Genomic DNA, 25,438 nt, shown 5'->3' with positions numbered 1-25,438 from the left:
ATCACACCCTGAGCCGAAGGCAGACGCTTAACGCTGTGCCACCGAGGCACCCCTGAAGTATGATATTCTTGTTTGCTTTTTTCTTTTTCTTTCGGTAAGTCCACTTTCAATCTCTCCTGATTCTAGTCTCTAGTCTGTTTGGTAATTATGTTATACATATTTACCTTTCTTAGACCTCAGATCTTGTTAGGGTACTGAGGACTTTGTCTAAAAGATCCTGGTTAGGGGGATGCTGGGTGGCTCAGTCAGTTAAGCATCCACCTGCTGATCAGGTCATGATCCCAGAGTCCTGGGATCAAGTCCTACATCAGGCTCCTTGCTCAGCGGGGAGCCTGCTTTTCCCTCTGCCTGCTGCTCCCCCTACTTGCGCACGTGCTTTCTCTCTCTCTGACAAATAAATAAATAAAATCTTAAAAAAAAAAAAAAGGATCCTGGTTAGGGTACCAGCAATTTTGGGTATGATGGTAACTTTTGAGTTTTTTATGTTGGTTTTTATATTCAGGAACCTGTGTTATCACGTATCTAGAGTCACATCCTATGTTTATGAGTACAGTTTCTTAGGAATCGCAGAATTTATTTTTGGGGCACCTGGGTGGCTCAGTTGGTTAAGTGTTGGACTCTTGATTTCAGCTTAGGTCATGATCTCAGGGTCCTTGGTTGGAGCCCGACTTTGGGCTCCATCAGCGGGGAGTCTGCCCTCTGCCCCTCTCCCCCACTCATGCTTGCTCACTCGCTTGCTCTCTCTAAAATAAATCTTAAAAAAAAAGAATTTACTTTTTAAAAAGAAAAACTTTATTTGGAACATACTGAGAAAATGTCTTTTATTTTTATTTGGGCCATACTTGGATTTTAAAAATATCGCAACATATATTTTAATAGGATTTATAAGGTGACTGTTTAAATATATTAAATAACTATATTAAGTATATTTTTAAAATTTCTGTGTGCTTCAGTACATGACATCTAACCATATCCTTTTGTTTTGGTTAATGTTTTTAGTCCAGTTGTAGTAATTATGAGTCTCTAGTTTGTATTTTTATTTTTTAAAGATTTTATTTATTTATTTGACAGAGAGGCAGCGAGAGAGGGAACGCAAGCAGGGAGGGTGGGAGAGGGAGAAGCAGGCTTCCCGGTGAGCAGGGAGCCCGATGCGGGGCTTGATCCCAGAATGCTGGGATCATGACCTGAGCCAAAGGCAGACGCTTAATGACTGAGCTGCCCAGCGCCCCTCTAGTTTGTATTTTAATTGATTTCTTCAGATTTATTTCCACTGAGACCGAGAAATTTCAGAGAAAGTTGATGAGCAGCATTTACTAAACAAGCTCAAGGTTTTTCCTTTTTTACACTTAGAAATTTAGTTTTACTCAAAATTGGGAAAGCTTTCTCTCTTTGCTAAAAGCATCTATATTCTTGATTGTAAAGACTAAAATTACTTATATACCTGTAACTGTATTTGATAGGGAAACTTTACTCTTTATTGTTGCATAAAAACTCTGTATAATATGTGTGATAGTATTTAATATACAGTGTTTCAGTAATCTCATGCTGTATATATGGTAGATGACGACTGTGTTGTATGGACCATCACATTATAGGAGTATGGTATTTGGGTTTTTTTTCTTCTTAGAATTAAAGAGTTCTGAGTCCCAGAGGAGCAATATAACATGCTCACTTTCAGATTCTTTACCTTTTGTGGGGGAGGGGCTTAGGGAGGAGGAGAAAGAGAATCTTAAGCTGGCTGTGGCCAGATGCAGGGCTCAGTCTCACAACCCTGAGATTGCCTGAGCCGAAATCAAAGAGTCGGATGCTTAACTGACTGAGCCACCCAGGCGTCCCTCTGATTCTTTACTTTGACATATAGTTGTTGGTGCTAATTTTTCTGTTATCTAGAAAACAAAAATAATTTGAAAATAGAGTAATGAAAAGATCCTTTTATTTTCAGTTTAGGTATTGACAAATGTTCTTGTGTATTATGTGCGAATGTTCAAGTCTATAAAATAATGTTGTAAAACTTTAGAGTAAAGGGATTTTAAGGAGAAGATGTGAAATTTTTCTATTTAGGAAAGAGATGTCCTGTAATAGACTTGGTTATTAGCAATGGAAATTATAGAATTTGGATATCTTTTTGTTTACATGACATTTTGATTGAACTAATTATACATAAACATACAAATGTATAGTAAACTGGTGGGAGAGAACACTGTGTTCACGAATAGCCTGGCTTGGAAGAAAATAAAAATACTGATGTACGAATTTTGTTTATAATTCAATAAGTTCGAAGAAAAAGTTTTATAAGAGTTTATTACTATAGTCAAACATGTTATTCTAAAATCCTAAGTAATGGGTTGTTACCAAATGAATTTTTTTCTTTCTCTGGCTGAATACATATGAAGTAGATGCTGTTTATTATTTAATAAATAAATAAATAAATAAGGCTGGTGGGGATTTTTTGGTTTATATTTTACTTTGATTTTGCATTTAGTAATTTTAGTATTGGAATTGCTTAGATTTTATGCCTGTAAAGAGGGCCAAATGTGATTTTTGAAAAAACGTTTTTATAATCAACAGGAATGGACCTACTTTGAAAGTTGCCTGTTTTGAGAACTTTAATATTTTCTTTTTTTTTCTTTTTTTTTTTTTTAAGATTTTATTTATTTATTTGACAGAGATAGAGACAGCCAGCGAGAGAGGGAACACAAGCAGGGGGAGTGGGAGAGGAAGAAGCAGGCTCAAAGCAGAGGAGCCTGATGTGGGACTCGATCCCGCAACGCTGGGATCACGCCCTGAGCCGAAGGCAGACGCCTAACCGCCGTGCCACCCAGGCGCCCCATGTTTTGAGAACTTTAAATAGGAATCAAAAAACTTTTACTTATCAGATTTGGAATGTAGATATTTTAATAATGTATCATTCTTTAAAAAAATTTGCCTTCAGTTGGATAATTAGCCTCCCGATATTTTACTCTAAACAACTGAATTTAACAGGCATCTAGTTAATTTGGAAATCTTGGAAGTACAGATTTTCATTCAACCCTCCAGGTGATGGTGTAGAATATATTAGGGTAGGAATGGTGAAACATACAGTAAGCAAACATCTAAAATATCTTTTATGACTGTCTTTGAGGGGGTACATCTAGTCATTAACAATAAAATGTTTCTATTTTTGAGATATGAAATGTTTATTAAGTAACAAAAAAACTGTTTTTGACCATTTGTTAAGGTGCACTATTATTATGTTAAATTATACTGGATTAAAGTTAAGTGGAATGGTATCCTAAATTTTAGTGTGCATTATTTTACTCTATTCTGGTCACGCTGTGATATGAGATTAACACATTTCTTTGAAAGTGTTCTTTTTTTAATCCTTTTGAAGCATAGTCATTAAGCTGTTCAGTTTACTCATGCTTAACAATATGGAAATCAATTTCTATTTAACACTTTTGAGATATTCAGGTTATAACTTATGTTTTATTGGTGTATACTATGAAAACACCAAATTTATTGCATGGTGCACTGGGTGTTGTATGCAAGTAATGAATCATGGAACATTGCATCAAGAACTGGGGATGTACTGTATGGTGACTAATATAACAAAATAAATATTATTTTAAAAAAAGAAAACACCAAATCAAAATACTTTAATAAATAAATAAATAAATAAATATCTTTGGAAGAAAAAAATAAAGATTACCAGTGTAGCCAGTAAACTGTGTAGCTTTAGCTTTATTTTAATCAAAAGATTTGGTAATAACACATGTATTTATTATAGATCTTTGATTCCTGTATTCTAGGTACTGTGCTTATAATGACATCTATTTATTATACATTTTGAGTGCTGTTTGCTAAGTAATGTGTAGGACTTGATCCTTCCTGTTCAGTTTAGTAGGTATACAGACTTGCAGATAAATACATATGATAATATATTGACATTTTAGGGAGGATAATTAATTGTTATGGGCATCTGTGCTGTGTATTATAGGATATTTTGGAGCATTTCTGGCCTTACCAATTAGATGCCAGAAGCACCGTCCCCCGTCCCGTCGTCCCCCCCCCCCCCCCCGCCAANCCCCCCCCCGTGACAATCAAAAATGTCTCCAGACATTGCCAGATGTCTCCTGGGAGCAAAGTCATTTCTGATTGAGACCCACTGGTGTAGTGAATGCTAAGGTTATGGGGAGTGGAATGTACAAAGAGTTGTTGTAGCACAAGTGAAGATAGAGTTAAGTGATATTTAGGTGGAATGATCCCTGAGGGAATGAGATTTTATGTAGGTCTTGAAGAAAAGTACGAATGGAAAGGATATTAAATACCTGAGAGCATGAAAGTCAGTATCTAAGAGGGTGATTACTAATGATTTGTGGCTATAGGTTATTTTTGTGGTTTGGGATGAATATTTGGTAAAATGAAGGTGAAAAGTACTTTGGGGCCATCTAATTTCCTTCTTTTTAACTAATTGAGACATAATACAGCAGGGTGTAAATACTAAGTGTAAGCTTGTTGAATTTTTGCAGATGTATACAGTCATGTAACCACCATGCAGAATATCATGGAACATTTCTAGCACTTCTTACAGTTATTTCTTGAAGGACCATTTTTGCTGTGCTCGTAACTGATGTGAAAATCATATAAAAGCAGGAGTGTGATATGATTATAGTTATGTTTTTAAAAGATTACTCTGGAGATATGGAGAATAAATGGGAAGAGATTATATTTAGGGAGACTGGTTAGAAGCTTATTACAGAAGTCTAAATAAGGGGGAGAGCTGATATGATGGATTTGAGAGAGATGAAAGCAGAAAAATTGATGGGATTGGGGGTTTACTAGAGGTAGGGGAAGGATATATTAAGGATGACTTTGTTTTGTAAGCATATAAGCAAAATATAATGATTTTGGCTTTGGTTGTATATTTGTCGGGAGAGACCAGGTAGTGTTATGTATGGTATTGGACAGTTCAATAATGTTAGTGGCTTTTAACAGGACATTTTTTGCTTGATATGCTATATGTATCCTATGGGTTGGTGGTGGATTCTGCTTGTTTTTGCTATGCAGGGTCTCAGATTGATGGAGGCTCCATCTCAACACGTGGTTCCATGATCTCCATGGCAATAGGAAGGAGACTGTTGCTAATAACTCACTGGCTCTTAAAGTGTCTAGAAGAGGGTCCTGTCATTTTGTCGTATTGTTCATTGGCCAGAGCAAGTCCTAACAGATTTCACAGAAAGGGTAAGGAAGTGCAGTCTTACTGTGTGTTCTGAAGAGAACTGAGATATTTCAGCCATGGTAAATATTTGCCATATGTTGAGTTATAGCTTATTCAGTCTTTTAAAAAGTGAATTATGTTGAAATTTATGGTAAGAGTTTTAGTAGTAGTAAGAGGTGCCAGTTAATGAACTAGAGAGCTAGTTGTACTCTACTTGGTTAAGTATAATTTATTTGGCAGTAGGGTGGAGGGAGGAAAAAAAACTTTTTGATCAATCACATACTGCTAATTTTTAAAAATTTTTTAAAAAGATTTTGTTTATCTGAGAGAGAGAGAGAGAGCTCGCTTGCGCACTCACAAGCAGGAGAGAAGCAGACTTCCCACTGAGCAGCCCAACATGGGGCTCTATTCCAGGACCCTGGGATCATGACCTGTGCTGAAGGCAGACGCTTAACTTTGACGGAGCCACCCAGTCGCCCGTTTGTTTGTTGTTGTTGTTGTTTTTTTTTAAAGATTTTTATTTTTATTTATTTGACAGAGAAAGAGACAGCCAGCGAGAGACGGAACACAAGCAGGGGGAGTGGGAGATGAAGAAGCAGGCTCATAGCAGAGGAGCCTGATGTGGGGCTCGATCCCATAATGCCGGGATCACGCCCTGAGCCAAAGGCAGACGCTTAACCGCTGTGCCACTCAGGCGCCCCTGTTTGTTTGTTTTAAAGATTTTATTTATTTATTTGACAGAGAGAGTGTGCACAAGCAGGGGGAGTGGCAGGGAGAGGGAGAAGCAGGTTCCTTGTGGAGCCAGGAGCCTGGTGCCAGGCTCCTTCTGAGGACCCTGAGATCATGACCTGAGCTGAAGGCAGATGCTTAACCGGCTGAGCCACCCAGGTGCCCCCCCTCCCCTGTTTTTTTGTTTGTTTGTTTGTTTTTAACATTTTATTTTGTTTTTAAGATTTTATTTGTAAGTGATCTCTACACCTATCTGGGGCTCGAGCTTAAAACACTGAGATCAAGAATTCCATGCTATACAGACTGAGCGATGAGCCCAAACCTGCTGTTTTCATATTCATTCATTCATTTTTTTTTAACCATCTTGTTATGTCTGCCTATATCGTAATAGAGTTTTTATTAGTGTTTGTGAAAATTTTTCATCGGTTCTTTGTACATGAAATACTAGTAGTGTATGTGATTTATTTCTCCATTACTCTTCCTTAGTGAGAATTTCCTTTCAGGTGTGGGAATTGCTAGTCTTGGGGGTGTTGGTAATTAGAATAAGAGGAAATCTGGCTGTTGGGAATAGAAAAGTCAAAGTAGAAGACTGAGTCAGGATTTTGTAAGAAAACCTTAGGAAAGATTAAAGAAAACAGATCTGATTTGTAAAACTGTCTTCCTGTCTCTGTTGAGGGAAGGAAAGGACTTATCTTCGAGAGGCTAACAGTACTTTGACATGAAGTTAATGGGCAGAGCCAAGGCTCTCTGTAATGGGAAAGGCCTGTGAGAAGTCAGTCAAAGCATTTCTATCATACAAGCTATCCATGCATCTTGGGACTATGGTTGTCTTTGGGAACTGATTAGCTTTTGCCTTAAAATCAGAAAAATCTTAAATAATGGAAAAAAGTTAAATTATTTAAAATAAATTTATAATTGTACATGATATAAAATTCAAAAAGATATACCATGAAAAGTAAGTTATCCTCCCATGTCTAGCCCCTTCCCATCCTGTACCCCTTTGTACGGATAACCACAATTTCTTGTGTATCCTTTCAAAGATAGTTGATATTAAACATTTGAATGGTGGATTAGGCATCAGGGGAAAACCCTCCTACTATGCATGTCTGCAGAAAAGTAGTACACATTTACAAGCACTTCATCAAAAATTCTGAGGAAAGACATGAAAAATTTATAGTTAAGTCGGTAGAGCTGGTGACTGGTTCAGTCGGTATAGCATGTGACTCTTGAGAAATTACTTAAAAATAAAAAAATCTTTAAAAAAATTAAAGTTAGTAAATTAACTTTGTGGTACACATGGAAGATTTAGGCTATGTGAATGTAATTGGTATTCTCTTAGTAATTTAGTGTATGCAAAAACATGCAAAAAAATTTCTAAGAGCATAAATCTGGTGACTTTAGTCGTTCCTGACCCTGTTTTCTTTTTTAATATTTTAAGTGCCTAAAAACATTATTAGGTTGATTTTCAGGGAACAGGACTTTGAGTTTAGAGAGAGACTCTTTCCCTGTTTGCAAAATACTGTGTTAAATGCTAGGAGATAAAAGGTGTTCATGAAAGCCATTTTAGAATTCACAAGGAAAATATTCATGTGTGGTCCTCAGTTTCTTCCTTGTGATGCTTAACACTATTTATCATCCCCTTCCTTTTTTTCTTTTTTTTTAAAGATTTTATTTATTTGACAGAGATAGAGACAGCCAGCGAGAGAGGGAACACAAGCAGGGGGAGTGGGGTAGGAAGAAGCAGGCTCCCAGCAGAGGAGCCTGACGTGGGGCTCGATCCTATAATGCCGGGATCACGCCCTGAGCGGAAGGCAGACGCCCAACCGCTGTGCCACCCAGGCGCCCCTCATCCCCTTCCTTAAAAATTTTATTTTACTGACCCCTTACTCTAGATGTCTCTTAGCACTTGATACTTTTCTTCATTTATATCGCTGGTTCTCTTTCTCTGTCCTTCTCTTTCCACTGCCTCTCCCAACTTCATTACACCCAACTGCCTGAGAGGTCTTACATTTCTTGGATATATCATTTTCAGCACATATAAAATGAACTCTTATTTTTCATCTCCCCTTGCAAAAGTTTCCCCTTATTTACCTATTTCAAAGTTAATAATTTTTTGTGGGTTTTTTTGTTTATTATTTTTAGTTAATAAGGTGTTTTTTTTTTTAAGATTTTATTTATTTATGTGACAGAGAGACAGCCAGCGAGAGAGGGAACACAGCAGGGGAGTGGGAGAGGAAGAAGCAGGCTCCCAGCGGAGGAGCCCGATGTGGGACCCGATCCCGGAACGCCGGGATCACGCCCTGAGCCAAAGGCAGACGCTTAACGGCTGCGCTACCCAGGTGCCCCTAGTTAATAAGGTTTTTTAAAGTCAAGTTTACCTGGGATGCCTGGGTGGTTCAGTCAGTTAAGCAGGAGGTCTGTCTTTGGCTCAGGGCATGATCCCAGGGTCTTGGAATGGAGTGAATCCTGCGTTGGGCTCCTTGCGCAGCGGGGAACCTGCTTCTGCCTCTGCCTGCTGCTCCCCCTGCTTGTGCTCTCATTTTTTCTCTCTCTGACAAATAAATAAATAAAATCTTAAAAAAAAATAAAGTCAACTTTTTCAAGGTATAATTTACTTGCCGTAAAATTCACACATTTTTTGGTGTTCAGATAACTGTCAACTTAGTGAAGATAAAGAACATTTTTCTGTCCTGTGGAAATTCCCTAGGCCCTTTTGCTATCAGTCTTCACCCCAGTCTATTCCTAGGCAGCGCTGATATGATCTCTATTACTCTGAATTAGATTTGTCTTTTCTAGAGTGTCATAGAAATGAAATCATACAGTATGTGTTTTTTTGTCTTCTTTCTCTTGACATAATGTCTGTGATATTTATGTTGCTGCATGTATCAGTAGTTTATTTCTTGTATTCCTTAGTAATATTCCAGTGTTTGGTTATACCATAATTTATCTATTTACTTGTTGATTGATATTTGAATCATCTCTAGATTTTAGCTATTATAAGTAAAGCTGTTATGAACGTTTGTGCAAGCCTTTTGTGGCCATTTATTTTTATTTCTGTTGATAACCTTTTTAAAACCTTGCAAGCTAGAAACTTTGGGATTGTTTTTGATTCTTTTAACCTCTTTCCTCACCTGTATTCATCCAGTAGATTATGAAGTCATGGGGTTTCTTCCTTTGGAATATGTTTCATCCTTTATTCTCTTTTCCAAGGACCTTTAATGTTCTTGTGAGAGTGCTTTTTATTTTGTGAAGCCTTGTTTCAGGAGTAGAAGATGTAAGGGTGATTATGCAGATAGTGCCCTTTCTGAGTGAGGTTTATAGTCAGGTGGGAATGCAGACTGAAATTGGTGAGAGGATGGTGCTGACTTTAAAGTTTCAGGATGGGGAAAGGCATGTTGCTGTTGGATGCACTCCATCCTTGTAAACACTGTTTTAGTAGGTTGAGAATGCCACTTTAGTTTGTCTTGGTTTTTGTTTTGTTGTATATTTATTGGTATGTTTGTTGTGTTCAAAAAGTAACTTTATTATGGATGTTCTCATTGCTATGTAACCTTGAGCAAATTACTTAATCTCTGTGGCCTCAGTTTCATCATCTGTGAAATGAGGATAATAATAATACCTGTCATATAGGGTTAAGAGGATTAGATGCATTATTATATGTATAGCTCTTAGAATGGTACCTGGCATATTGTGTTGTATAAATATTACTATTATTATCTCAATTCTTCGTTACTTTAAAGGCTATGTGGGGGGTGTGGGTGCCTCAGTTGGTTAAGTGTCCTAACTCTTGATTTTGGCTGAGGTCATGATCTCAAGGTCGTGAGAGCAAGCCCGAGTCATACTCTACACTCAGTGTGGAGTCTGCTTGAGATTATCTCTCTCCCTCTCCTGCTCCCTGAACACCTGCTTGTGTTCTCTCTCAATAAAATAAATAAGATCTTTAAAAAAAATAAAGGCTGTCTTTTCCTCTTCCATTTCAGTTCCTCTTACATATTGCTGTCATTTCTTTCCTAACACACCACTATTCTGTTACCTGTTCAAACCTACAAAGGCACTGTATCATCTGAGAACTATTTATATTATCTTTCTTTCAGTTATGGTAAAATATACCAACAGTTAACTACACAAATGAAGTTTTACAAATGTATCTGCCTCTTAAATTAAGCTATAGAAAGTTTCTAACATTCCAGAAAGTTCCCTCTTGTCCCTTCCCCTTCAATAACCATCCATCCGACATCTGTTCTAATTCTTTATCATAGATTACTTTTGCAAATATGTCTTTTTTTTAATTGAAGTATAATTGATATATAACATTTTATTACAGGTATACAACATAGTGATTTAATAGTTGTATAGCAAAATGATCACTACAATAAACAAATAAATAAATCTTAAAAATAATTCCCTCTCCAAAGTACCAAACATGGCATTGAATATAATCTAAGGAGGGAAAATAAAATCTCAAATCATTTTTTTTTTAAAGATTTTATTTATTTATTTGACAGAGACAGCCAGCGAGGAGGGAGCACAAGCAGGGGGAGTGGGAGAGGAAGAAGCAGGCTCCTAGCGGAGGAACCTGATGTGGGGCTCGATCCCAGAATGTTGGGATCATGCCCTGAGCCCAAGGCAGATGCTTAACTACTGCGCTACCCAGGCGCCCCAATCTCAAATCAGTTTTAAAAATTTTACTCAAGGGGTGCCTGGGCGGTTCAGTCAGTTAAGTGTCTGACTCTTGATTTCAGCTCACATCATGGTCTCAGGGTCCTGACGTCAAGCCATGTTGGACTCTGTGCTAAATGGGGAGTCCGCTTCCCTCCTTTTGCCCCTCCCCCTGCTAGTGCATGTGCACATTCTCTCTCAAATAAATAACTAAATCTTAAATTTTTTTATTTTTTAAAACTCGAGAGGCGCCTGTCTGGCTCAGTTAGTAGAGCATGAGACTCTGGATCGCAGGGTCAAGAGTTTGAGCTACCACATTGGGGTAGAGTTTATCTTAAAAGTAAGTAGGAGCGCCTGGGCCACTCAGCCCATTAAGCGACCAACTATAAATTTTGGCTCATGTCATGATCTCAGGGTCCTGAGTTTGAGCCCCACATCCCGCTCTGCACTATGCGGGGAATCTGCTTGAGATTCTTTCCCTTGCCTCTCCCCTTGCACTCATGTGCTCTCTTTCTCTAATAAATAAATAAATCTTCTAAAAAAAATCTTTAAAAATAAGCATTTTAGTCAGTTTTAAAATTAAACAAGACTAAAAGATGACAAATGTATACCTTCAGCTTGTATTAATGGAGGAAGCCACACAATATGTGTATTCAACTTAATTTCCAATATATAACCACCCCTTTTCTGATGATCCAACTGTTTTCTCTAAGACTTCTTACGGAATAACTAACTACATTAGTTTTTCACATATTAAACCTAGTCGGCATTGTGAATCTTATGTGTGACTATTTCTCTCACCTTATTTTGAACAAAAGCAAGGAAGAACAGACAAATTCTCAGTCCCTTTCTTTCACTAGTAAATATGAAAATATGTTAAGAGGATAGCTCTCATGTTAAGTGTTCTGACCAACAAAACAAACAAACACACACCACAAAAGAGCACAAGGAAATTTTTGGAGGTGGTGGATGTGTTTAGTACCTTGGTTGCAGTGACGGTACGTAAGCAAGTGTATACTTATGTACAAACTCATCAAAATGTATACGCTAAGTATGGGCAGTTTTAAAAAAAGATTTTATTTTATTTTTAAAGATTTTACTTAGAGCATGAGTGGGGGGGGGGTTGCAGGGCAGAGGGAGAGGGAAAGAAAGAATCTCAGGCAGACTCCATGCTGAGTGAGGAGCCCCTTCATGGGATCTCATGACCCTGAGATCATGACCTGAGCTGAAACCAAGTTGGTTGCTCAACTGACTGTGCCACCCAGGTGCCCTGCAATTTTTGTTTGTTTTTTTTTTTAAAGATTTGAGAGAGAGCGAGTGTGTGCATGCATGAGCAGGGGAACGGTCAGAGGGAGAGGGAGAGAGAATCTCAAGCAAATTCCCACTGAGTGCGGAGCCCCACGCTGCATCTCACAACCCTGAGATCATGACCTGAATGAAATCAAGAGTCAGGCACTCAACCCAGTGAGCCACACATGCACCCCAAGGCAGGGTTATCTTTCATTCATCTTTTATTATTTAATGAATATTTGTTAAATGACATTGCAGTTGTTCCTTTATTTCCCTTTCCCATCTTATCATTTCTGAATCCCCAGCATCTATGATGGTGCCTGGGAATTGGCAAAGTCCTAGTAAATATTGAATGAATTATGCTTATTTTGGTTTACTGGTTCGTTTTGATATTGTCCTAGTTAAATCAAATGGAAGCAGGTGGTTTAAGCTTAATAGAAGAATGCTTGATCTTCTTGTAGTACCTTTTCCTCCATGAGTTACTGTTTATATTTGGACATTGGAACATGAAGTGTTATTAAACTTTAGTGATTTGCCATGATAATTATTTCTTTGAACAAATGATAAAAACTGATATTCTAAATTTTTACAGATGTTTTGCTTTTTTTTTTTTTTGGTGATTATCCTTTTGCTTAAAGAGCTGTTACAGTAATTGCTTAGAATAAAATGCATCTCTTATTTGCTAATATTCTGGCATATCATAAAAATTCATTAACTGTGAGGGTCACCTGGGTGGCACAGTCGGATAAGCATCTGACTCTTGGTTTCCGCTCAGGTCATGATCTCAGGGTTGTGGGATCGAGCCCGTGTTGGCTCTGTGCTCAGTGCAGAGTCTGCTTGAGAGTCTCTGTCTCCCTTTGCCCCTCCTTCTCTGTCAAATAAATCTTTTTTTCTTTTTAAAGATTTGATTTATTTATTTGACAGAGCACAAGCAGGGGGAGCAGCAAAGGGAGAGAAGCAGGCTCTCCCCCGAGCAAGGAGCCCGACTTGGGGCTTGGTCCCAGGATCGTGGCATCATGACCTGAGCCAAAGGCAGACGCTTAACTGACTGAGCCACTCAGGCTCCCCAATAAATAAATAAATCTAAAAAAAAAAATTCATTGAACTGTGAAGGAGTAAGTATTGTGAAAATTTAATATTTCTTCCATTGGATTAATTATAGAAATCAAAGTAAGTGCTGGGATATCATTTTAATACATAGCTCTCAGTAGTTAAGGGGTTATTATAACTTTGGAGATTTCACTAGAATTGGTCATTCTTTTTCATATTTTTTCCAACTTTTTAATTGATACACTATAATGTGTTTTAAAGATTTTGTAATAATACTAGGCTTACAGAAAAGTTGCGAAGTTAGTAGAATGTTCAGATATGCCTTTCAGCCCTAATCTTATATAACCATAGAATAATTACCAAGACAAGGAAGTCAACATTTTATAATATTATGAAGTTAACCTTAGTCCTTACTTGAATTTTACTACTTTTTTCACTAGTAACTCTTCTCAGTTTCAGGATCTCACACTACAGTTTGTTATTTGTCTTTCGTCTTCTCTAATCTGTGATGGTACCTTGTTTTTCATGACCTTGACACTTTTTTTTTTTAATGTTGATGCTTGATGAGTACTGGTCAGTTATTTTTAATACGTCTCTCAGTTTGGGCATGTTTACTGTTTTCTCATGATTAGTTTGAGGATATGTATTTGCTAAGAATACTGCAGAATGATATGGTGCCCTTCTCAGTGCATTATGTTAGGGATATGACACATGATGTTGATAGGTCTTATTACTGTTGATGTTAACCTGGTTCATTTGCTTAAGTGGTATTTTCCACATTTCTCCACTGTAATTACTATTTTCCCCTTTGTAATTAATTAATAAATATCCTGAGACTGCATTTCATGGTACTTATGTCAAAACCCAAACTGACACGTGTATATTACTTATTAATTAAACTGCAGACTTTATTTGGATTTCTGTTAATATGTTCTCTTTCTGTCACAGTCTCCTCTGAAATGTGGTTTCTCAGTCCCTTCTGTTCTTATTATTTTGTGTAGCTTTGATAGTCTTGAGGAGTGTTCGCTATGTATCTTGAAGAGTATCTCCCATCTAGTTTTTTCTGATATTTTTCTCCTGATTAGCCTGAGGTGATGGGGTTTTGGAAAGCATATCATAGGGGCGCCTGGGTGGCACAGTTGGTTGATCATCTGCCTTCAGCTCAGGTCATGATCCCGGGGTCCTGGGATCGAGCCCCGTGTCGGGCTCCCTGCTCAGTGGGAAGTCAGCATCTCCCTCCGCCTCCCCCCACTTGTGGTCGTACTCTCCCCCCCCCAAAAATAAAGAAAGAAAAAAAAAAGAATACCGTGGATGTCTAGTGTCTTCCCCAGGACATCCTGTCAGGAGGTACGTGATGTCCACGTGACAACACTGATGGTATTAGCCTTCCTCACTTGGCTAATGTAGTGTTTGCCAGCTTTCACTACTGTGAAGTTACTATTTTTCTCTTTCCTTACTCTGTTTCTTTGGAAGTGAGCCACCAAGTTTAGCCCATCCCTTAAATGGGGAGGGGGCTCATGTGATTTTGATTTGCATTTTCTCAGTGTCTCTTCTTGTGCTTATTTGTGATCTGTATTTCTTCTTTAGCTAAGTGTCTGTTCAAATTATTTGACCCTCCCCTCCATTTTAAAATTGGGCTGTTTGTTATTATTTAGTTATGAATCTTTATATATTCAGGATTAAGCCCTTTATTAGATACGTGGTTTTTTTTTTTTTTTAAAGATTTTATTTATTTATTTGACAGAGATAGAGATAGCCAGAGAGAGAGGGAACACAAGCAGGGGGAGTGGAAGAGGAAGAAACAGGCTTCCAGCGGAGGAGCCTGATGTGGGGCTCGAACCCAGAATTCCGGGATCATGCCCTGAGCCGAAGGCAAACGCTTAACGACTGAGCCACTCAGGCTCCCCTAGATACGTGTTTTGCACATCTTTTCTGTCAGGCTCGTTTTTTATTTCTTAATATTATCTTCAAAAGAACAGACGTTTTCAATTTTGATGAAGTTTGGTCTATCAGTTTCTTTTATGGGTTGTGCTTTTGGTTTTATATCTAAGAAATCTTTGCATAAACCAAGGTCTCAAAAAATTTTGTTCAGTACTTTCATATAGAAATTTTAAAGTGTGAGGTTTTACATTTATGTGTGTGTGTGTGTGTGTATACACATAAACTTTATTTTCCATCAACCTTATTTCCATTTTGTTTGCCTCTGTAGTAGAGCAGCTTAAGACCACCCATTGATTGTTCCTACCCATTCAGTGGCCTGAGCAGTGGGAGCTACAAACCAGACTTCCGTGCCAGGCTGGATGTTCCAGTCCTCAGTAGGGAACTGCAGAATAGGCTCAGAGGGCACCTGCCTGCCTTCAGACTGGTCTGCGACTTCAGGTTGAGTAGCAAGGGAACTTAGGACCTCGAGCCATCCATTCACCCTGAAATTCCTTCTGGGTCACAGTCGTTTCAGCTGTGGCCTGCTCTTCCTTTTCAATCTCTTCAGAATCTCTGTGGAAATAGAGATCAGGCATGACCTCCCATGGATGTTCGTGGGAAATGGTGCCACATATGCGCAGAATTTCCTGGGCCGGCATCCACCACATCAGACCATCTGAGTGAGCTCCCTTGTTGCGAGGGATAGTAATGTCCACATAGTGCAGAGGAGAGTCTGTGTTACACAGAATGATGGTAAGCAGGTTAACATAAGATGGCTGTGTGAGAGTCTGGTGGTCAGCCCTGGGAACAGTAACCACCAAAAGTCTTGGCTCCCAGAAGGCTGCATGGATCTGGTTAGTGAATTGTTTCTAAAGTGAAGTGGCCAACAGTAGGAGTGGTTGCAGTAGCAGCCGCAAACATCAGTATAGCTTGCTGGCCAGTTTCCTGAATGATATGACACTGACTTCAGCTGGGTTTTCAGTGGTAACAATGGCACGAGCTGCCAGCAGAAGGTTCTCTCAGGTTCTCTTCAGATTTATGGTGTAGATGCCATCATTCTTCCTTTTGTAGATGTATTGTTCCATTTGGAAGTCAACCCACCTAAGTGGGTTCCTGCTGCAGGGAGTTTGAGGACAACCCCCTCCCTCATTTGCAAGACAACATGAGTTGTCATTTTGAAGAGCATTGACCCTTTAGCAATATTGAGTCTTCCGGTCTACCACTGGGGTCTGTCTCTCCATTTATTTAGTTTATTTTTGCTTTCTGTCATCAATGCTTTGTAGTTATCAGCATACAAATCTTGCACATATTTGTTAAATTTATCCCTGAGTATTTGAAGATTTTTGATGTTATTGTAAATGTTACTTTTATTCCTCCAAATTTCAATTTTGTTAATACTGTGTAAAAATATAATAGATTTTTGTGTATTGACTTTGTATTTTGCAACTTTGGTAAATTCACTTATTACTAAGTTCAGGTAGCTATTTTATAGATTATTTGGGATTTTCTAAGTAGACAGTTATATTTATGATTAAAGACAGTTTTATTTCTTCCTTTCCAATATGAATGCATACCCTTCCTTCCTTCCCTTTCTCACTCCCCTTCCTCCTCTTACCTCCCCTTTTCCTCCCCCTCCTCTTCCTCCTCCTTTTGCCTTATTGCCCTGGCTAGATCCTTCAGTACAATCTTGAATAGGTGTGGTGAGAGAGTGGATATCCTTGCCTTGTTCCCCATCTTAGGGGGAAAGTATTTAGTCTTTCATCATTACATATGATATTAACTGTAGGGCTCTTATAGGTAATCTTTATCAAGTTAAGGAAGTTCCTTCTATTTTCAGTTTGCTAAGAGTTTTTGTCAGGAATGTATTGAACTTGGTCAAATTTTTTTTTTTTTTGTGCCTCTACTGAGATCATATGATTATGCTTAAGTCTAATACAGTGAGTTTTATTGATTGACTTTCACTCCAGGGATAAACTCTATACTTGGTGTGATGATACATTATTACTTTCATAAGTTGCTGGGTTCTACTTGCTGATATTTTGTTCAGAGTTTTTGAATTCATATCTATGGGAAATACTGGCCTGTAGATTCCTTGTTCATGTCTGGTTTTGGTATCATGGTATTGTTGACTTCATAAGTTAAGTTAATAGTGTTTACATGCTAGACGAGTTTATGTAGAACTGATTTTCTTTCTTTCTTTCGTTCTTTCTTTTTTTTCTTTTTCTTTCTTTCTCTTCCTCCCTCCCTCCCTCCCTTCCTTCCTTCCTTCCTAGCAGGGAGGGGCAGAGGGAGAGTGTCTCAAGCATCCCAGGATGTGGTTGGACTAGACATGTTGGGTGAAGGAACCAGGAGTTAAATAACACACAGTAAATACATATCTGGTTTGAAGAACAACTGCAGTATATGGAGCACTGGTAGTGGTGTCTCTGAGGTGGTGGAACTATTCTACATTAACCAATTCAGGACTACATGAGATTGGTATCATCCAGCATCAGGATATAGCTGCAGGGTTTTGTGAACTATTCCTATTTGTAACTTTAAGAAACTGATGTTTTTTTCTAGGTCATTTTAATATTACTAGAGTAACAAATAATAAGGACAATAATATATACAACCTCCAATTAAAATTCTGTTGTAGCATAGATAACGGAGTGGTACAACATTAGAAAACTTTAAAACAGCAGCTCTTTTTGGATTCCCCCCAAAGTGTGTCTGTACTCTTCTTCAAATGGGCCTCTGTCTCAGGGGTCGGATTCACCTTCACTAAATCTGAGATTCCGTTCTGTTCCAAGATGAAAGGAACATAGAGGAAGACATCATCTTTTATTCCTTAGAGACCCTTAATCATGGTGAAAATTGGATGCACCCACCTAAGATTCTTCATTAGACTTTTGCCAAATCTGCCACAGTTTCGTGGCCCAGGATGTTTAGTCTTTCAGTTTGATCACCTCATAGGCACTGTCGACTACCTGCTTGTGAACCTCTTTCCACTGTTGCTTATCTGTATCAGTGACAAAGTCAGGGCACAGATTTTTCTGGGAGACACCAGCAACATTTACTCCTTAGAGGTACACTAGAATCTCCATGCTCCCTAAGTACCCACCCATGACAGTTAATGGGTGAACTACCTACCCCGTTAGGTAATGGACTTGGACTGAATCCAGATTGCAACCACTTCCAATAACAAGGTATTTTGGGAAAGCTGCTTATATTTCAAGCCACGTAGGTCAAGATATCTACTGGATTGGAGACAAGCAACTTGTAGTTTAGGCTGTATTTTACAGTATTAGGGATGATGAATTTAAAGGTGTTTCTGGTGATGCTGGGCCAAATTAAGATGGCTTTCTCTGTCTTGCTGACATGCCCCAACTGTGATAATAACCAGCTTGGAGTTTGCAGTCATGTTACAGTTTTTGCCAGAGACAATGTTTGGTACAAGGAAAGGCTGCCATGTTGGAGATCCATCATATCTCCCTTCAGTTTGTCTTCCATGACATCAACAAGAGTAAGTTCATCTGCCAGGTCCTTCAACAGCACCAGCCCCAACAACTGTAATCTTATTCTGGGGGGTATAGTCTTCCTTATAAAGATTCTGAATCAGCTAATCCTTGAGAGTTGCCATATTGGATTTAGAACAATATGGAATCGGGGTACACGCCTGGCAGGCAGGCAGGTGGGCCGGCGGGCAGCGTTGGATTTAGACTTGGCGACAGCAGCTTTGGTACCCTACTATATCTTATTTAGAATTGATTTCCAAATATTTAGGAATACTCCTCTAATTTAATTTCTTATTCTCTGTGGTCAGAGAATGCACTGTAATTCTATTTGTTGAGACTTGTTTTATGGCCCAGTATATGGTCTAGTTTAGTTAGTGTTCCATAAGCACTTGAAAAGAATGTGTATTTTTTGTTGGATGGAGTGCTTTATAAATGTGAATTAGGTCAACTTATTTGAGTGTTAAGTTTCTGTATACCTATTGATTTCCTGAACCTGTTTGCTCAATTGTAATATTGAAATATCAACTATAATGATTCATTTGTCTGTTTCTTTTCAGTTTTGTCAGTTTTTTTCATGTATTTTGACGTTTTATTAGGTACATACACATTTAGAATTGTATATTTTTATTTTTTAATTAAAAAAATTTTTAAGGATTTTATTTATTTGAGAGAGAGTGAGAGGGCATGAGAGGGGGTGGGGGAAAGGGGCAGAGGGAGAGAGAGAAGCAGACTCCCTGCTGAGCAGGGAGCCCAACACAGGGCTCCATCCCAGGACCCTGGGATCATGACCTGAGCTGCAGGCAGGTGCTTAACCAGCTGAACCACCCAGGTGCACAGGATTATTGTATATTCTTGAACTGTCCTTTTCTCATTTTGAAATAATCCCTTTTCATCTTTGGTAACACTCCATCATTCTTTAAACAATTGTGTTAAAATATACATAACATAAAATGAACCATTTTAACCATTTTAAAGTGTACAGTTCAGTGGCATTATGTGCACTCACAGTGTTGTGTAACCTTTGCCATTATTCATCTCTAGAACATTTTTATCATCTAAAACAGAATCTATATGTTCATTAAAGAACAGCTCCCATCCCAATCCCACATTCCCTGGGCCTGGTAACCTCTGTTCTTTCTGTCTCTGTGAATTTGCATTTTCTGGGTAGCTAATATAGGTGGAGTCATACAGTATTTGTCCTTTTGTGTCTGGCTTATTTCACTTAGCATATGTTTTCATGGTTCATTTGTGTAGTTGCATATCTTACAATTTCATTCCTTTTTAAAAGGTTGAAAACTACTCCATTGTGTGTGTGTGTGTATGTGTGTGTGTATCTCACATGTTCGTTTGTTTATTCATCTATTTTTTTTAAAGATTTATTTACTTATTAGAAAGAGAGACGGGAGAGGGAGAGAGAATCTCAAGCAGACTCTGCGCAGAGTGCAGAGCCCAAGTGGGGCTCAATCCCATGACCCCAAGATCATGACCTGAGCCGAAATCAATAGTCGGATGCTCAACCAGCTGAGCTATCCAGGTGCCCCTGTTCATTCATCTATTGATAGACTTCAGGTTGTTTCTACCTTTTGGCTATTGTGAATATTGCTGTTATGAATAGTGGTATACAAGTATCTCTTTGAGCCCCTGCTTTCAATTTTGGGTATGTACTCCTGTATTCTTTTTTTTTTTTAAAGATTTTTTAATTTCTTTATTCAACAGAGATAGAGACAGCCAGCGAGAGAGGGAACACAAGCAGGGGGAGTGGGAGAGGAAGAAGCAGGCTCATAGAGGAAGAGGCCTGATGTGGGGCTCGATCCCATAACGCCGGGATCACGTCCTGAGCCGAAGGCAGACGCTTAACCACTGTGCCACCCAGGTGCCCCTCTTTTTTTTTTTTTTTGAAAGATTTTATTTATTTATTATTTGAGAAAGAGAGAGAGAGATAGCAAGAGGGAGAGCACGAGCGGGGTGTGGGGGGTGGGAAGAGGGAGAAGCCGGATCTCCACTCGGCAGGGAGCCTGATGCAGGGCTCGATCCCAGAACCCCGGGATCATGACCTGAGCCAAAGGCAGACTCTTAACCGCCTGAGCCACCCAGGTGCCCCTACTTTAGTATTTCTTATAGTGCACATCTGCTGTTAATGAATTCTCACAGATTTTGCTTGGTTAGTATTTCACCTTAATTGAAAGAAACATTTGTTTGATGTAATTGTAGATTGACATGCAATTATGAGAAATAATAGAGATCTTGTCGACTCTTTACCCAGGTTCCGCCAGTGGTAACATCTTGGGTAACTATAGTCTAATAGCACAAGTAGGAAATTGACATTGATACATTGACATTGGCCTTATTCACATCTCACCAGTTTTGCCTATACTCCTTTGTGTGTGAGTTTGTTGGTTTTTTTTTTTTTTAAGATTTTATTTATTTATTTGACAGAGAGAGACAGACAGCAAGAGAGAGAGAGTATAAGCAGGGGGAGTGGGAGAGGGAGAAGCAGGCTTCCCGCCGAGGAGGGAGCTTAATGCAGGGCTGGATCCCAGGACCCTGTGATCACTACCCCGGCTGAAAGCAGATGCTTAACGACTGAGCCACCCAGGCACCCCTGTTTTTTGTTAGTTTGTTTATTTGTTTTTTTGACAGAGAGCACAAGCAGGGGGAGCGGGAGAAGCAGGCTCCCCGCTGAGCAGAGAGCCCAACGTGGGGCTCAGTCCCAGGACCCTGGGATCATGACCTGAGCCGAAGGCAGTCGCTTAATTGACTGAGCCGCCCAGACACTCCTGTGTGAGTTTGTATATATATTTAGTTCTCTGCAATTTTATCACATGAGAAGATTCCTGTGACAGCTACCACAGTCAATACAGAATAGTTCCATCACAAGGATCACTTGTGCTACCCTTATTGTCACAGTTACCTCTCTCCCTTACACACCCCAACCCCTGGAAGTCATTTGTGTTCTTCATCTCTACAAGTTTGACATTTAGGGAGTGTGTGGAATTATACAGTGTATACTTTTGAAATAAGCTTTTTTTCACTTAGCATGCTTTGCTTGAGATTCATCTAAGTTGTTAAATGTTCCAGTGGTTTGTTCTTATTGCAGAGTAGTTGTTTGATGTGCATGTACCATGTGTTTAACCATTTCCCTACTGAAAGATATTTGGGTATTTCCCAGTTTTTTGTTATTACAAATGAAGTAGGCATACAGATGGTATAGGTTTTTGTGTGAACCTGAGTTTTGCTTATCTGGGATAAATATCCAAGAGTTTAATTGTTGGGTCATAAATGACACACATGTTTAGTTTTGGAAGAAACTGCCATACTTGCTAGAGTATCTGTAACAGTTTACATTTTTGCTAATGAGGGGAGCCTGGGTGGCTCAGTCTGTTGAGGGTTGGTCTCTTGGTTTCAGCTCAGGTCATGATCTCAGGGTTGTGGGATCAAGCCCTGTGTTGGGCTCCATGCTGGACATGGAGTCTGCCTAAGATTCTCTCTCTCTCTCCCTCTCCCTTTGCTCCTTCCCCTGCCTCTCATGTGTGCGCTCTCTCTCTCTCTCTCTCAAATAAATAAATAAATACCTTTACATTTCTACTAATGATATATTAGTAATCCAGTTTCGTCATATCTTCACTAGCATTTTTTTTATTGTGGGAAATATACGTAGCATAAAATTTACCATTTTAGCCATTTTTAAGTGTATAGTTCTATGTGGGGCACCTGGGTGGCTCAGTTAATCGTCTGCCTTAGGCTCAGATCATGATCCCAGGGTCCTAGGATCGAGCCCCGAGTGGGGCTCCCTGCTCAGCGGGGAGTCTGCTTCTTCCTCTCCCGCTTCTCCTGCTTGTGCTCTCCCTTTCTCTCTCTGTGAAATAAATAAAATATTTTTTAAAAAGTGTATAGTTCTGTGACATTAAGTACATTCACATTGTTGTGCAACCTTCTCTACCATCCATTTCCAAAACTTTTTATTTTTCTGCAGTTAAAATTCTATATCAATTAAACACTCCTCATTTCCTCCTCTCCCCAGCCCTTGGAAATTATATAATATTTGAAAGGAATCATACAATATTTGGCCTTTTGTGACTAGCTTATTTCATAGCATTTGGTGTTATAATTGTTTTTTTTATCTTAGCCATTCTGATAGGTGTGTAGAATCACCTTCAATTTTAAAGTATATTTTTACCATGTATGATAGTCTAAATCGACAGTGTTTTTAGTACATGAAAGATGTTATGCCATTATGTTTTTGACTTGCACAATTTCAGATGAGAATTCAGCAGGCATTCTTATTTTTGTTTCTCTGTAGGAAACGTCTTTTTTTTCTCTGACTAGTCTTAAGACCTTTTTTATTATTGATTTTTTGGTAAGTTTACTATGATGTACCTTTGTCTTGATTTGAAGTTATCCTGGAGGTGTTCATTGAGTTTCTTGAATCTGTGGGATTATCGTTTCCATCAAAATTAAATTTTTGGTCATTATTTCTTCTAATAATTTTTTAGTTCACCCACTCATGTGGTACTCCAGTTGCATGTATTTTAGACCACTTATATTGCTCCACAGTCACTGTGATCCTGTACATTTTTTTCTTTTTTTCATCTGTGCTGTTATATGGTTCTTATTTTCATGTCTCCATGTTAAAAGATCTCCATGGATCTTTTAAAAATTTATGTGTTTTCTTCAATGTCACATATGCTATTAGTCCCATCCAGTACATTTTTAAATTTCTGAATTGTATTTTTCATCCTTTGAAAAGGATCCATCCATTTTGTTCTGTTTTGTCTTTTTTCCTTTCTTTTTCCTCTTCTTATTATGTGTACGTTCTTATTTAAATGCTTATAGATATTTAGAATAACTAATTTAATGCCCTTTTCTGCTAATTTCTCTTTCATTTTGAGGTCTATTTTTGTTGATCAGTTTTTCTGCAGGTTATGGATAACATTTCCTGGGGTTTTTGGTATGTCCTTTTTTTAAAAATGATTTTAATTTTAAGTAATCTTTACATCCAATATGGGACTTGAACTTACAACTCTGAGATTAAGAATTGCATGCTTCACTGACTGAACCAGCCAGGCACCCCTGCTTTTTTTTTTTTTTTTAAATATGGAAGGCTTCATGAATTTGCATGCCATCCTTGCACAGGAGCCATGCTAATCTTCTCTGTATTGTTGTAATTTTAGTATATGTGCTGCTGAAGCCAGCACTTTTTTGGTATGTCTTTTAATTTTTGATTGAGTGTAGTATGTTGTGACTTTTTTTTAAATGCTGAATTTTTTGTCTATCTTAAAAGAATGTTAAACTTCCTTCTAATGGGCAATTAAGTACTTGTGGATCAGCTTAATCTCTTCAGGGCTGTTTTCAAGCTTCATTAAGGTAAAGTTAGAGTAGTCTTTCTACTAGGGCTTATTTAGCTTTACTATTAAGTTATGACCCTTTTGGGGGTCTCTACTGAGTGCCATAAGTCTTCAACAAGGACTCTCCATTGTGGTTGAGTTGGAACTCAGACATTTTCCAGCCTGTGTGACTTCTGGGAGTTTAGCTCCCCAGTAGTTGATCTTTGCCTGGCCTTATTGGAGTTTCACCCTATGTATGTGGAACTTAATTCAGCAAAATATTGGAAGGCATATCCTAAACAGTTCTGGAATTCTTTCTCTAGAAAGTCCACTTTCTCTATTTCAGTTGGCTTGGCCCTCCTAAACTCTTATCTTTGTCTTCTTAGCTCAGAGAGTGCTATCCTTTACTTGGAATGCCTTTGCCTGTGCTGCATTCTAGGAAGTGTTTCTAGGTGGAAAGCCAGTAACCAAAGAACTTACCTTGTTTCACTTCTCTCAAAGATGTGGTCATCTGTTGCCTCATGTTCAGTGCCTAAAAAGGAATTTTATGTTTTTCCAGGTCTTCAGGTCTTATGACAGGAAAATAAATTCTGTCCCAGTTACTTTATCATTGCTCCGAAGCAGAAGTTGATCCCAAATTTGCACACACCATGTTTCAAAAACAATTTGATTAGTTTAAAATTTTTCATACTATTATAGCCAATATTGTGATATTATCCTTTTTTTTTTTTTTTAAAGTTTTATTTAAGTGATCTCTACACCCAACTTGGGGCCTGAACTTACAACCCTGAGACCAAGAGTTGTGTGCTCCTCTGACTGAGCCAGCTGGGTGCCCCTGGAGATGCTATTCTTTTTTCTTTTTTTAACGATTTTATTTATTTGACAGAGAGCACAAGCAGGGGGACTGGCAGGCAGAGGGAAGAGCAGGCTCCCCACTAAGCAGGGTGCCCAGTGTGGGGCTTGATCCCAGGAACCTGGGAAGGCAGACGCTCAACCAACTGAGCCACCCAGGTGCCCTGGAGATACTATTATTGATTGAATTGTAACAGGATATACTTGACATATTTCTACTACTCCTTTTGCCTTTTGGAAGAGTTAGTGGGGTCAGTGGAAGAATATAATCCATATGAAAATAAGTGAATGTAATATGTAATAAAATAGCTGCAAAGTGGCATGGGGATTTTTTTATTTAAACAATATCTTGGTGTGTTAGTGGAATTGATAAGAATTTACACACAAGGGAATAATTAAAGTAGATGTGTAAGGGTGGATAAGATTTATAGGCAGAGATGGTGGGATTAGCATTCCAAGCAGAGAAAATAGCACTAGTACATGTGATGCTGTTGGTGAGAAATAAGTTCAAAAATGTCGATTGGACCCAAATGGGGAGAACCCTGGAAAGTCCCCCTAGAGAAGATTGTAATAGTGGGAAGTTGTGGGTCATTTAAAATTTTTGAGCAGGAGTATTGAGTTATATACTTTCAGGGGTCTTTAAAGATCTTAAATGAGTCAAGAGTGCTGTATCCATTATGGTCTTTGTTTGCCAGCAGAAAAGTGACATTGTCTATCTTAAGGAGAAGAGAAACTTACTTTAGGCTACTAAATTGCTCATAGACTCAAAAGGAAGGTCGGAGAGTCAGTCTGGCAGTTCCTGGGATGTTGATATCAGGAATGAATTGACAGGTTGTTTGTTTGTTTGTTTGTTTGTTTGTTTTTGAGGCAGAAGGAGAGAGCACAAGCACGGGAGTGGGGTGGGGGACAGAGGGACAGGG

General features: G+C 38.6%; 1 protein-coding gene, 1 non-coding gene and 2 pseudogenes across 4 annotated transcripts in view; 1 reads left to right on the top strand and 3 right to left on the bottom strand.

The window, feature by feature from the left end:
* The window catches only part of TAOK1 (TAO kinase 1), a 153,687-nt gene that overhangs the window by 6,799 nt on the left and 121,450 nt on the right, over window positions 1-25,438 (top strand). The gene's annotated exons all lie outside the window — the stretch shown is intronic.
* Window positions 15,144-16,019, bottom strand: LOC100477871 (annotated as a pseudogene).
* On the bottom strand, window positions 17,518-18,485 carry LOC100484410 (annotated as a pseudogene).
* On the bottom strand, window positions 23,431-23,537 carry LOC117795873. The gene has a single exon (XR_004620021.1). It is a non-coding gene; the product is annotated as a U6 spliceosomal RNA (small nuclear RNA).

Source organism: Ailuropoda melanoleuca, chromosome 13, assembly GCF_002007445.2.
Source record: "Ailuropoda melanoleuca isolate Jingjing chromosome 13, ASM200744v2, whole genome shotgun sequence".
NCBI lineage: Eukaryota > Metazoa > Chordata > Mammalia > Carnivora > Ursidae > Ailuropoda > Ailuropoda melanoleuca.
The sequence above is the reverse complement of the archived record's forward strand: the minus strand, read 5'-3'. Positions and strand labels throughout refer to the sequence as shown.